Source organism: Equus przewalskii, chromosome 18, assembly GCF_037783145.1.
Source record: "Equus przewalskii isolate Varuska chromosome 18, EquPr2, whole genome shotgun sequence".
NCBI classification, from domain to species: Eukaryota; Metazoa; Chordata; class Mammalia; order Perissodactyla; family Equidae; genus Equus; species Equus przewalskii.
The window spans coordinates 37,446,754-37,460,207 of record NC_091848.1 but is presented as its reverse complement, the minus strand read 5'-3'; the positions used below and the strand labels follow the sequence as shown (position 1 = coordinate 37,460,207).

General features: G+C 47.0%; 1 protein-coding gene across 6 annotated transcripts in view; it reads right to left on the bottom strand.

Annotated features, from left to right (window-relative positions):
- MYLK (myosin light chain kinase) overlaps positions 1-13,048 on the bottom strand; it is a 258,792-nt gene extending 245,744 nt beyond the window's left edge. For 2 of the 6 annotated variants that reach the window (XM_070583722.1, XM_070583726.1), the window contains exon 1: positions 12,786-13,048. The gene's annotated coding sequence lies outside the window, so the exon portion shown is untranslated. The remainder of the gene's footprint in view (positions 1-12,785) is intronic. The other 4 variants (XM_070583730.1, XM_070583738.1, XM_070583729.1 and 1 more) reach the window with 3 other exon arrangements.
- Positions 13,049-13,454: the final 406 nt, after the last annotated feature.

Here is a 13,454-nt window from a genome sequence, read left to right as displayed (position 1 = left end):
CTTGATTTCAGACTTCCAGCCTTTGGAACTGTGAAAGAATAAATTTCTGTTGTTTTAGGCCACCCAGTTTGTGGAACTTTTATTACAGCAGTGCTAAGAAACTAGTACACGCTCATATATAAAAAGTCTGGAACCACCCATGGTTCTCACACACAGTCTTTCTCCCTGCAATCCCAGGTCCAGAGCTGAGCCTTCCTGAGCACCACTCCTTCATATCTACCTACAGTGTACACACAAAGACTTTCCACAGAGCCCCGGAGAAAGCGGGAGAAAGGTCAGCTGTTCCTACTGTTTTCAGTGCAATCTGCCGACCAGCTTGGTCTACGTCTTGCTGTAGCACAAGCTATTTTACAAGGTTTGGCTCCAACCAGTCTAGGAGCTGTTGGTGTTTTTACCCTCATTCAGAATGCCTGATGAGCTGTCTGGTGGGCTGAGAAGTCACGGGGAGGACCACCCACGGGAGACAGGTCACTCTCATGGGTCTAGCTGCAGCCTGTTAAAAGGAAATCATCCCACTAAAAGGCTATTTGGCAATACGGAACAAAAGCAAAAGAAGGCGGTCATACCTTTCCACCTGGTAATGCTGTTCTTGGAATATAATCCAAGCAAATGACACAACAGAAAAAATAAACCATTTGGACAAAAATAATTATAGCAGTGTTACTCATAATAGTGGAATAAAAACTGGAAACATTAATTGCGGAACAGTGAAGAGAGAGCATGATAATAATTCCTAACATTTCTTGAGCCCTTACTATATGGCAGGCTCTATGCCAAAGGCTTCCTTTGGATCATCTTGCTTAACCCTCACAGAAACCTTATGACATGGCTGTATCATCCCTGCTCTAGAGATAAAGAAACCTGTCCAAGATCATCCAGCTGGGAAGTGGCAAGCGACCCCTATTTTATGCCCTCTGCTTAGAGCGTAGTAACTACCGTGGCCATATGGAATTGGGCAAGTTCTTTCCAACTTTCCCTTTTTTTTCCTTCCCTTTCCAACTTCCCTAAGCCTCTAGAATGGGAACGAGGATAACATCATAAGACTGACAAAGATTAAACGCAAAACGTGTGAAAACCTTAAGTAAACTATAAAGCGTTATCCAAATGAAAAGCACTCACAGCCACTCAATGATAACTCTGAATATCTTATGTGGCAGGAGTCTGGGCCTATTTTGCATGCCAAGTTGAACAGCCAGAATTTTATCTTTTACGTAGTAGAGGATTAAGATTGTTTTTTAACCAGGCTGGTTACAAGCAGATCTGTGTTTTAATGTTGTTTTAAGGTATGATCATATAAAACCACCTCGGGGTGACAAAATTGGAATGGTATCTAGTTCTTGATCCTCACCACGCTTTATGAGCTCTCTAGTAAAAGCCTTGGTTTGATTCTTCCAGAACCTGGGCAGGGTGGGCCTGGAAGCAGCACTTTCCTTAAGTCACTGACTTTCTGCAGGACAGGGAGGGGCCTCATCTCCTTACAGCTGTACCCAGGGTTCTGGAACCGCGGCAAGAGGAAAGTAGAGACCCCGGAGAGCACAAAGAGGTGAGGGCACTCTGAGAGCATTCAGAGAGGACTCTCCTCACCCTTCCCTGCTGTGAGGTGCAGTATGCTCTGCCAGCAGTCAGGGCGCACACCTGTGTAAAGGAGGGTTATTATTGTTGCCAGGTCCTAGGGTCCTGCACCATGAAACATCAGGCAATTATGCAAGAGAGAGTAGGGGTGGAGGGTAACGTAACCCTCACAATGGTGGGAGGTTGTGTACATCTCCATTTTAGAAATAAGTGAACAGAATTTAAGAGTAGTTAAATAACTTCCCAGGGTCACCCATCTAATAAGTTGTTGAGCCAGGATTCAAACCCAGGTCTGTTAGCTGTAAAGCCCAGACCCTTCCCATCAGCTATGCATCAGTTCTCCCAATCAACGAGGAAAAGCAACGGAGACGGAGTCTGCAATCTGCCTGTGCAAAACTGGCCTGGCGCACCATGTCGCCATGGCACTTTGTGGTCAACACAGCTGATCACAGACATGAAGGTCAGGAGTGCTCACACTCAGGAGCCAGACAGGCTCGGCCCCTCCTGCTCCACCTCTCCCACACACCGGCACACCCCTCTGTAAAAGGAGACCGCGGCCCTGAAAAGGGGTCGGTTAAGCCCTTTTAAAACACCAGCACTGGGCTGGCATCTGGATGCCTGAGTTCCTGGGCCTGGCAGCCATTGTGCCAACCACAACCCTCAGGAAAAGGAGAAAGTAATTAGAAAGCAGCGCCCCACAGACCAAACTTAAGTCATGTTTCCAAAATAGGCTCCAAAATGAAAGATCAGCCTGCGCCTGCAGTGACAGCACTTGGTCCCAACTCCTCCACACAACCCCCATTTCCCTTGGGCCCCTGACGGGACCATAAAGGGAATTCAACAAAAGCACCATCAACGTGCACAGTTGTTTCTAGCGAGCCACAAATGTTTACTAGCCATCCACTATATGCTTGATGCGAGATAAGAGGTGGTACTATGGTGGTCCTGCTCCTGAGAAGCTCACAGCTGGGTGACAACGCAAGCTAAGAAACAAAGACAGGGCCAGATGCAGACCAGATGCTCTAAACTAAGTGGAGTTTATCTAGAGATTGCAAACGCTGGTTCAACATCTGAAATTCAATCAGTGTAATTCACATTATGAGACTAAAGAAAGGAGGGGCAAACCGTGGCCAAATCCAGCCTGTTGTCTGTTTTGTAAATAAAGTTTTACTGAAACGCAGCCATGCCTATTCATTTACACATTATCTGTGGCTGCTTTCGTGCTACAATGGCAGAACTGAATACTTTTAACGGAGATGGAATAGCCTGCAAAGTTGAAAATATTTACTATCAGCTCTTTTCAGAAAAAGTATGCCCACCCTTGCTCTATACTATTGCGGGAGAGCCCTTTCACTCATAAAACTGCAGCAACTCCACCTCCCTCTACTCTCTGATCTAGAGACCAGGTTGGGAGGTGGATGAGCATCAGGGTCCCAGACTACCAGGGCTGGAAGACCAGGCCACTGCCTTCCATGAGAAAATCAGTCCAAGGTATGACTTCTGCTCCCCCCTCCCACTGCCACAACCCCAGGCAGAAGCCTTAGGGCTCTCTGGAAGAATCTGGCACAGGCTTTTACTAGCGCTTTCATAATAAATGCTTGGAGGTGGAAACACTGGTTCTATACCTCCATGTTCCTCTTCCCAATCCAATTGTCCCAGAACAGGAGAACCTGGAGGTCTCAAATCAATGACCTAAGCTTCCACTTTAGCAAACTGGTAAAGGAAGAGCAAATCAATCAAAGCAAGCAGAATAAAAATAAAGAGAAGAGAAGAAACCAAGGAAGAGAAGAAACCAAGGATATTGAAAATAGAAAAATAATAGAGAAAAATCAATGAAACCAAAAGCTGGTTCTTTGAGAAGATCAATAAAGTTGACAAACTTCTAGCCAGAACGACAGAGAGCAAAAAAGATACAAACTATAAATAGCAGGAATGAAAGCGGAGACATCACTACAATCCCTAAAGACATTAAAAGGATAATAAGTAAATATTATAAATAATATTTGCCCATAACTTCTACATTTTAGATGAAATAGACAAATTATCCCCAAAATACAAACTATCAAAAATCACCCAAGAAGAAACAGATAACCTGGACAGCCCTGTATTTATTAAAGAATTTAATTTGTAGTTAAAAACCTATCCTGCAAAAAAACTCCAGGTTCAAGTGGTTTCACTGGTAAATTCAACCAAAAATTTAAAGAACAAATAATAACATTCTTATACAAACTCTTCCCAAAAACAGAAGAGGAGGGAACACTTCCCAGCTCATTTTATGAGGCAACCAATACTCTGACACCAAAATCAGACAAAGACATTACAAGAAGAAAGAAGTAGGCCAATATCTTTCATGAGCATAAACACAAAAAAACCTCAACAAAATGTTAGCAAATTGAATCCAGCAATATATAAAAAGATTAACAAAATATGGTGACCCAGTGGAGTTAACTCCTGGAATGTAAGGCTGGTTATACATTCAAAAATCAATTAATGTAACTCAGTGTATCAATAGACTAAAGCAAGGGTCAGCAAACTATGCTGTTTTTGTACATAATAGTTACTGAGACACAGCCCCATCCATTCATTTATGTATTATCTATGGTTGCCTTCATGCTACAATGGCGGAGTTGAGCCATTGAGTACAGACCTTATGAGAGTTGAGTAGAGAGTTGAATAGAGACCTTCTGGCCCACAAAGCCTAAAATATTTACTATTTGACTGCTATGATCTGAATGTTTGTGTCCTCCCAAAATTCATAGACGGAAATCTTAACCCCCAAAGATGATGGTATTAGGAGGTGGGCTCTTAGGAAAGTGCTTAAGTCATGAGGGTGGAGCCCTCACAAATGGGATTAGACCCTTACAGAAGAGGCTCCAGAGAGCTCCCCAGCTCTCTTCCACTATGTGAGGACACAGCGAGAAGGTGCTGGCTATGAACCAGGAAGAGGGCTCTCACCTAAATGTGAGCATGCTGGCACCTTAATCTTGGACTTCCCAGCCTCCAGGACTGGAATAAATATTTGTTGTTTATAAGCTACTCAGTCTGTGGTTTTTGTTGTAGCAGCCTGAACATGCTAAGATACCTGCCCTTTAAGAAAAAGTCTGCCAACTCGTGGACAAAAGAAAAGAAAATACAATCATCTCAATAGATCCAAAAAAAGCAGCTTAAAAAAAAATCACTATCCATTCACGACAAAAATTTCAGCGAACTAGGAGTGGAAGGGAATTTCCTCAACCTGATAAGGGATATCTACAAAAACCTTACAGCTAACATCAAATATAATGGTATGAGACTGAACGCTTGCTCCTTAAGATTGGAAATAAGGAAATAATGTCCATTTTCACCACTCCTATTTAACTTCATACTGGAGATCCTCACCAGCACAGTAAGACAAAAATAAATAAATAAAAATCAAATTGGATTGAAAATAAAACTGTATTTATTCACTGATGACATGATTATTGATGTAGAAAATTCCAAAAAATCAACAAAAAAGCTACTAGAACTAAAAAATAAGTTTAGAAAGGTCACAAGATATAAGATCAATATTCAAAAATCAATTGTTAAAAAAGAAAACTGAGGAGCCAGCCCTGATGGCCTGGTGGTTAAAGTTCAGCATGGTCTGCTTCAGTGGCCTGGGTTTGGTTCCTGGGCATGGAACCACACCACTCGTCTGTCAGTAGCCATGCTGTGGCGGGGCTCACAAGGAAGAACTAGAAGGACTTACAACTAGAATATACAACTATAAACTGGGGCTTTGGGGAGGAAAAAAAGGGGAAGATTAGCAACAGATGTTATCTCAGCAAGAATCTTTCCCAGTCAAAAAAAAAAAAAAAAACCTCAAGAAAATAGTTAAGAGGCAGACAACAGCTGATAATTGGCTGTATATTCTGGCCTCCTAAATTATATAAATTACATATTTTTATTTGTTGGTTAACCACCAATAAGTGTATACTAATTATATTAATTTCCAAATTCTATAGGTATGTATTTTGCTGCACTTTATTCTGATTTAAATTTTTTTAAAACCCATTAAAATAACAAATTGTTTTTATATATACTAGCAATGAACAACTAAAAAACAGAATTCTACTAAAAGTGCTATTTACAAATTGCACCAAAATTATGAAATACATAGCTATAAATCTAGCAAAATATGTTCAATATTTATATGCTAAAACTATAAAACATTAATGAAGAAATCAAAGAAGACCTAAATAAATGTAGAGATATAGCTTATTTATGTAGTGGAAAATCCAATATTCTTAAGACGTCAGTTCTCCTCAAACTGATCTACAGATTTAATACAATACCAATCAAACTTCCAGCAGGATTTTATGTAGAGACCAATAAGATGATTCTGAAATATATACGAAAGGAAAGATCTAGAACAGCCAAAACAATTCTGAAAAGGAAGAACTAAGTTGAAGGATTCACGCTACCTGATTTTGAAACTTACAATAAAGCTATAATAATCTGGATACCGTGGTATTGCTAAAAGGATAAACACATAAACCCATGGAACAGAATAATCAGAAATAGACCCACACATATATGCTCAATTGATTTTTAACAAAGATACAAAAGCAATTCAGTAGGAGAAGGATAGTCTTTTCACTGTGATGCTAGAATAATTGGACGTCTATACACAAAAAAGAACCTCTATAACTTGTATCATGTACAAAAAATAACTCAAAATGGATCAGACCTAAATACAAAACCTAAAACTATAAAACATAGCAAAGAAAGCACTGGAAAAAATCTTGATGACCTCATCTTAGGTAAATATTTCTTAGATATAACACCAAAAGAATACATTTTAAAAAATTAATAAATTGGGGGCCAGCCCAGTGGCGCAGTGGTTAAGTGTGCATGTTCTACTTCTTGGCGGCCCGGCGTTCACCGGTTCAGATCCCAGGTGCAGACATGGCACCGCTTGGCACGCCATGCTGTGTAGGCGTCCCACATATAAAGTAGAGGAAGATGGGCACGGATCTTAGCTCAGGGCCAGGCTTCCTCAGCAAAAAGAGGAGGATTGGCAGTAGTTAGCTCAGGGTTAATCTTCCTCAAAAAAAAAAAATTAATAAATTGGACTTCATTACAGTTAAAAACTTCTGTTCTGCAACAGACACTGTTAAAAGAACAAAAAGACAAGCCATAGACAGTGAGAAAAAATTTTCCAAACATGTACCTGATAAAGGACTCGTGTTCAGAATATAAAAAGAATTCTATCTCAAATCTCAACCATAGAAAAAAAAATCCAATAAAATGGGCAAAAGATTTAAATAGATACTTCACCAAAGAAGAGATATAGATGAAAATAAGCCAAATAACAAAGATGCTCAGCATCATTAGTAATTAAAGAAACCCACATTAAAACTGCAATGATAAGACTATGCCTATTAGAACATCTAAAATTAAAAATCTGACAAATACTAAGTGCTGACAAGGATGTGGAAACTCTAACCCTCACACGTGGCTAGTAGGAATGCATGACAGTACAGCCACTGTGGAAAACAGTTTGGCATTTTATTATAAAACACTTACCACACCATCTAGCAATCCCACCCACTCCTAGGTGTTGATCCAGGTGAAATGAAAATCTATATTCACATAAAAACCTGGACACTAACATTCCCCAGATGTTGGGGAAAGGTAGGAATAGGTCCACTTTAGGCATGTTCTATGAATGGACTTAGTACTTAGCTGGAAAATGCACAAATTCAGGAGAAAAATTAGGATGAGGTTATACCGAAGGATAAAGAAGACATAATTGAAGCAGTGAGGTCGATGATTGGAAAGTGCCATCTTATGGAGCCGCAGACAGGAAATCCCTCAGAATCTTCTGCTGAGCGCTTCCATTCACCTCCTTAGTCAGCCCTTCAACCCAGACATGCGAGCACCTGTGGTGGGTCAGGCCCTGGGATAAGGACACAAAGGTGAGCCTTTGCCCTCAGGAGCTCGTGGCCCAGTGGGACACCACGCCTCACAAGGGCATCACGAGGAGAGGTTACGGAGCACTTGTGCACCTGCCCTCAGCCTCCTCCTGTGAGCGAAGAAAGGGCTCTTCTCTCCATTTACAGGCGCACACACAGAGACCTGCACAGCGCTGGGGCGGACTCCATGCCTTGGCCTCTTCCTGGCTTTTCACACAGCCTTGGAAAACATTCCGTCTCGTCTAGCCCTAGAAAAGGAGAATAGCACTCCTGCCAGGGTCAGCAGAGACGGCCAGAGCCTTGAACTGCTCATAAGGGAGAAAATTCCTGTGACGGATGGTGCATTCCAGAGTCAAAGAAGACCCAGAATACAGCGTCAGCCACAGGTGTTGAGTCTGGATGTTAGGTGGGATGGGGGCCAGGCCTTTAAGGGCAGGAGGAATTTGTGTGAGCAAACCCAAGGTTCCTGGAGGCAGACAGATAGCAGAGATCACAGTCAGGCCAGATAAAGGAACCCTCCCCAGCGACCCTCAGGCTAAAGAGGACAGCCTTCAAGGACTGGAGAAACAGGTGGAGCAGATGACAGAACATATCCGCATCCATGCCTCTGGCCTAGGTCAGGCCTTCCTCCTCCCATCACCATCCTCCATCAGGGTCAGGTGGGAAGAACTCTGGCTGTTTCCGGTTCAGCTCCGCAGTCCTTTGGCCTCTCAGACCAGGGTTTCCACCTCAGTAAAGTGCAGGTGTCAAGTGGACTGGTCTCCTGCAGCCGAAAGGGCTGCCATTCCAGCACCAGGAAAAGAGCTACAATAAATGGATGCAGCATGAGGAAGAACACAGCCCTAGGACCCTAAAGTCTCGCGCGGGATGGGGCTTTCACTCCGGTTGTAGATTTGCTTCTCATTATTTCTGATCCAGTATAAAATTAAAACGGAATTGTTTCAGGAATATTCTGGGCAGCAGAAGGAAAACAAGCCTGGAAGGAAAACCGCCCCCAAAATACGTCTCAGGACAAGCGGGTCTGCACGGTTGAGAGCTCACTGCAGGGCCAAAGGGGCTGCACCAGGTTCCCACGGTGGAGCTGAGGGCTCCTGGAGCCAGGTGTTCCTGCCTTCCTCTCTCCCGGCTGGGGCCCACCCACCCTCCTCCTCACCTCTGAGGCCTGTCCTGACCACTCCAGCCCCTGAATGTCTTGCCACCATTAAGTCCCTTAAATGAGTCTGTGCCACAGAACTTGTCGCTGTTTTCTCATTACTTCATCCGTGTTAGCTGTTTCCCCACATAGACCTGAAGTCTCCTGGGCACACTGCCTTTGTTTCATAAACCTCCACAGGGCTCAAGGGAGTGTAGGTCCATAATTACTGTTTGTTGGCTGATGTATAGGCCATTCCATAGACAGAGTGAACACCACTTGATATGCATGGTAATAGCTTTCCTTCTTTTGTGTCTCTTTACGTTCACATATTCATTTGATTTTTAGAACCAGCTTCACTGTCAGATGTGGAAACTGAAGCCACTCACAGAGGAGAAATACCATCCCCAAGAACCTGCAGCCAGTCAGTGAACGGGATGGCTCTGAAGACAGTTTAACACCAAAGATCACATTCTACCCTCCTGGGCTCCCTCCTGCCAGAAATCCAAAGGAGAGCTACTCTCTACCAGAAATCTCAACCTCTGAAAACAAAAAAGATAAACAGCATCCTCAACTATGAAAGCTCAAAACTGTAAGTGTTTGATTCCCAAAAGATTAGAAGAAATAACTCGTAAGGTCCTGCATTCACAAATTAGCATCCGTCAGATCTGGGGGAGCAGAGCTAGGGGGAGAAATCAAGAAACAGATCTGAAAGAAAAGGAAATCCTCTCTTCGTCCTGTTTCTTTTATCTCCAGAGGGCTCTGCACTCAGGACCCAAGGGCAGAGGGGAGGGGAGAAAGGGAGACAGAAGTCCCAACAGTGGGCGGTGGGGACAACACTGGGAAATTCAAGAAGCCAGATCTACACAAAAATTCCCACAGCTTGCTAGTAGGGTGTCCACTGTGAGCATTCAGGCTCAGACACCAAGGGACGGTGAGCAGGAGGACAATGAAAAGAAGGTGGTGTGGGCATCTGGGAATCCAGCCTGTCCCCATGAGCTGCAAACAGGGAGCAGTTCTTACTGGACCTCCCTCCTGCCTCAGCCCCACCAGGCTGCCTGTCACTTGCCATGTCACAAGGGCTGCAACCCTGGCACACCAGGTGTACACAAGGCAGGATGGATGCACCTGCTGGCCTGTAGTGACAAACAGCGAAGTCCATCTACCTTGAGATTCTAAGGGGAACTGCATTTGCTCAACCTGTTGGCTTCAAACAAACAGCCAACACTCGACAGACAGAGAATTCATCTATAGAATCGCACAAGTGGGAGAGGTGAGTGACTCCCAGGGCAGATTCTGGCCCAGCACACTCACCTTGCTGTGCTTGTGGGGCAGGATGCCAGAGGGGTGAAAGGGAAGGGGACAGAGGTCACACGGCACAGAGCCTATTCCAGTGACATCTGAAACATCCTCACTCTGAATTGCTGCTGGATGGTTCCTCGAATCCAAGCCCACATGCCACCCAAGTGTCCAGTGGTACGTTTTCCATGCAGATGGCCCTGCCCCAGGTTCTCTGGGTGCACCCTCTGTCTGTCAAAGCAAAATGACACAAGAGTCAAGTTGGGAGAGGACAATGTCTTCTGTTGGGAAAGGTTACTTTTTAAGGGCTGTTCTCCAAATTTCACTATATTTCAATTACAGAAAGGACAGAACAGGAACCTTATAAGAATGAACAACTTCCCAACCTGTGTGTGTGGTTTGAATCGGGAGAAGGGCAGTTAGGCTTCCAAGTGGCCTCAGTATATATTTCCGGAGTGCCAAGAAGTGTTGTTCTCAGAAAGATACTAAATAAGACTCCACATGTTCAGGGGGTCTCTGGACCCCTACCCCCAGGCTGGGCTGCATTCTCAAATTGCCACCTCCTGAGACACTTAAAAGGCCAAGAGCCAAAAAACCAACCAGTTCTATTGAACAGGCTCTAGATTCATGTTTTGGGGAAAAAAGCAAGGGGTCATTCTTGCAGTCACTGAGTACACAGTGACCGCAGAGCATTCACAATCTATTCCTCTGAGGCTGGAGAAGACCTCGCCAGTGGGGACCAAGACCCTTCCCCCACCTTTGGCCCCTCCACAGGCCTCTCTCCTCGCAGTACCTCCTGGGCCAGCCTCTTTTTCCAACAAGCCTTCCCAGCAGACTCCCCTGCAACTACCAGCCAGGGGGCCCCTGCTCTGTAGTGACTACACCTGTCTAAGCCTCAGGCAGCAGGTGGGTCCACCTGACCTCACCAAGGAGACCAGGAACTTTGTGCTAGTGCTCTGTCATGTCTCTGGAGATCTGGCCCCAGAGGAAACAGTCTCCTGATGAGAGGGTCAGCAAATCTCACACAAAGAAAAACTGCTCCAAGGCCCCAGTCACCCACCTCCTCAGCTAGCCAGCGACTGCACAAAAGAAACCAAATACACAAGTCCATCACCACTGTGGGGTGGTTCTCCAAGCTAATGCCCAGGGATGTGTGAGGACAAGCATCCTTTTGTATCATTAGTGAATGAAGGGACAGACATGCAAATCCTGGAGAAAAGGCTCTTGTGCAAATCCCCAGAGTACCCAATACCCAATCCAGCATCCAATGTCCAGCCACTCCCCGCCCCAGGCCAATTGCCCAAGCTCCCGCCTGCTCTGGCTCAAGGCTCTTGGTCCACTGAGGGTAGGAGACAAAGGGGCAACCTCACCCTGGGCACTAGGAGCGAACATCCCAAGCTGGTCTAGGGCCCTGTGGTGCCAGTAGCATCACCTCCACAGTCCCTGCAGCGTGCAGGGCAGGGAAGGAGACTGAGACAGGATCACAGAAGACAGAAGGGAAGGGGATCAAGAATTTAAGAGGAAAGAAAGGAGACAGTAGAGGAGAAGAGGGAAAGAATGTAAGTAAAACGAAAAAAAAAACCCTGAAATGCCCTTTAGGAACCCAATAAGGTTCCCAGAAGCACCTACGCTTCCCCCAGAGACTTGCATTGTGGATACCTGATGCTTTGAAGTGTAGAGGGGTTCCCCGAACGGTCCTCTCATGCCCCCCATTTGGAAATAATTTATTGACAAGTTGTGCACCTTGACAAAAGGCAATATTCCACTAAGGCAGGGAAGAACCTACAGCGCTGCTTGGAAGGGGGTGCAGCTCTAGGGCAGGCGCCAGAAGGCTGGGGCTGGGCTCCGGGACGCGGACGTCACACATACTCTGCTCTCCGCACTTGGGGAGAGGAGGGATGGCGAAAACCACAGGGCCTGAGGCCTGGCACTATGCCCACTGTCCAGGTGTATCCCCCTGCCAGCTCCCTGAATGGCAACATGGATTTTTACTCCCTCTAGGCCCCAAAGGAGCTCGGTCTCCCTCCTTCAGGTTATGATATAGAGGGTACACCCCCCCCCCCCAACCAAAACAAAAATTCTAGAAAACCTCTCCCCATCAGCCCATCTTCCCCTCTGCAATACCGCTCCTAAAACTTCAGTGCTTTGGGTCCTGAAGCGTGTCAGCAGCCACAAGTTCCAGGGAGGGTTCTCCCTCAGCCAGTGACAGCTAACACCTCCTGGGAATTAGTTTATCCCAAACTTTCCAGCCGTGATGATCTTCGAACAAGGGTCCCTCAACCTTGGAACCTCAGAAGAAGTGACGAGGCAGAGCAGGCGCGGGGCTTCAGTGAGGAGCCGGGAGTGAGTTCCAGACTGCAACTCCGACGCCCCAGTTTTGGTGGGACCCCGCGGCCGCCTTCACCGTCCTACCTTCCCGGAGTCACATTTGGGCTGGGAGGACCTTCCCATGGCACCCCCGCCCACGCGGCTGCCGCCACCTCGCCAAGTCCTTCTGCAAGGGGCTGGGGAGGGGAGAAGAGCCCCCCTCTCTTCCTTGGCGGCCAGCGGCGCTTCGCACCCCTCAAATCAAAGACATCCCTCCGGAAGACGCCAATAGAGACAATCGCATCACTGTCCCCAAGCGCTTCGCCTCCCCCAAAGGAAGTCCGGGCTCCCTGGAGTGGCTGGGGGAGTCCCCTTACGCGCCCCGCCACCCCCGCCCAAACTCCTCGCCGCACGTAAGAGCTCCGCTCCATGAGGGCCAGGGGCACGCTTCCGACGGAGGGTCCTGACCCCGACCCCCACCCTCGGAGAGCGACTCCAGGGGCCGCGCCGGGACAAAAGCGTGGGGCGGGCTCACTCACCCGCGCGGTGCAGGCAGCCCGGGAGCCGAGGCACGGCGCTCGGCGGGGACGCCCCGGCGGCGGGCGCGCAGCGCGGGCTCAGCGTTCGCTCCGCCGCAGGCTGCCGAGCGGGCGGCGCGGAGAGCCGGCGAGGCGCGTCCCGGGCGGGGCAGGGCGGGCGAGCGGGAGAGCAAGGAGCCACCGCGCCGGAGGGCGAGCGGCCGAGAGCGCGGCGCTGCGGGCTGCGACTCAGACGGCCGGCTCCGGGGCACACGCGCTCATTTGCATGTCATTTGCATCGCGCTCAGGGAATGGACCTGCCGTCTGCCCCGCCACGCCCACCCGCGCTCCTGCCGGGAGCCCGGCGCGGCGAATCCGGAGCGGAACCGAGCGCAGCACGCTGGTCCACCTCCCCTTCCCCCGCGCGGTCCCGACTCCTCGCGCGCCGCGCTGCTGGGGGTCAGGGTGTTTTCCCGATTTTTTCTTTTTTTTTTTTTTTTGCACTTTCCCCTGGAAGACCACTCGATACAGGACAAAGGAGGACCACGCACTGGAAAAACTCTGTAGTCTTTAAAATTAATTTTCTTCTTCTCTGACGTGGTTATTAAAATCGGCAAGGAATCGAGTAGATTCCCCCAAATGAATACATTTTGTTTCTTGAACAAAGTCTTGTGAAAAACTTAACTCGCC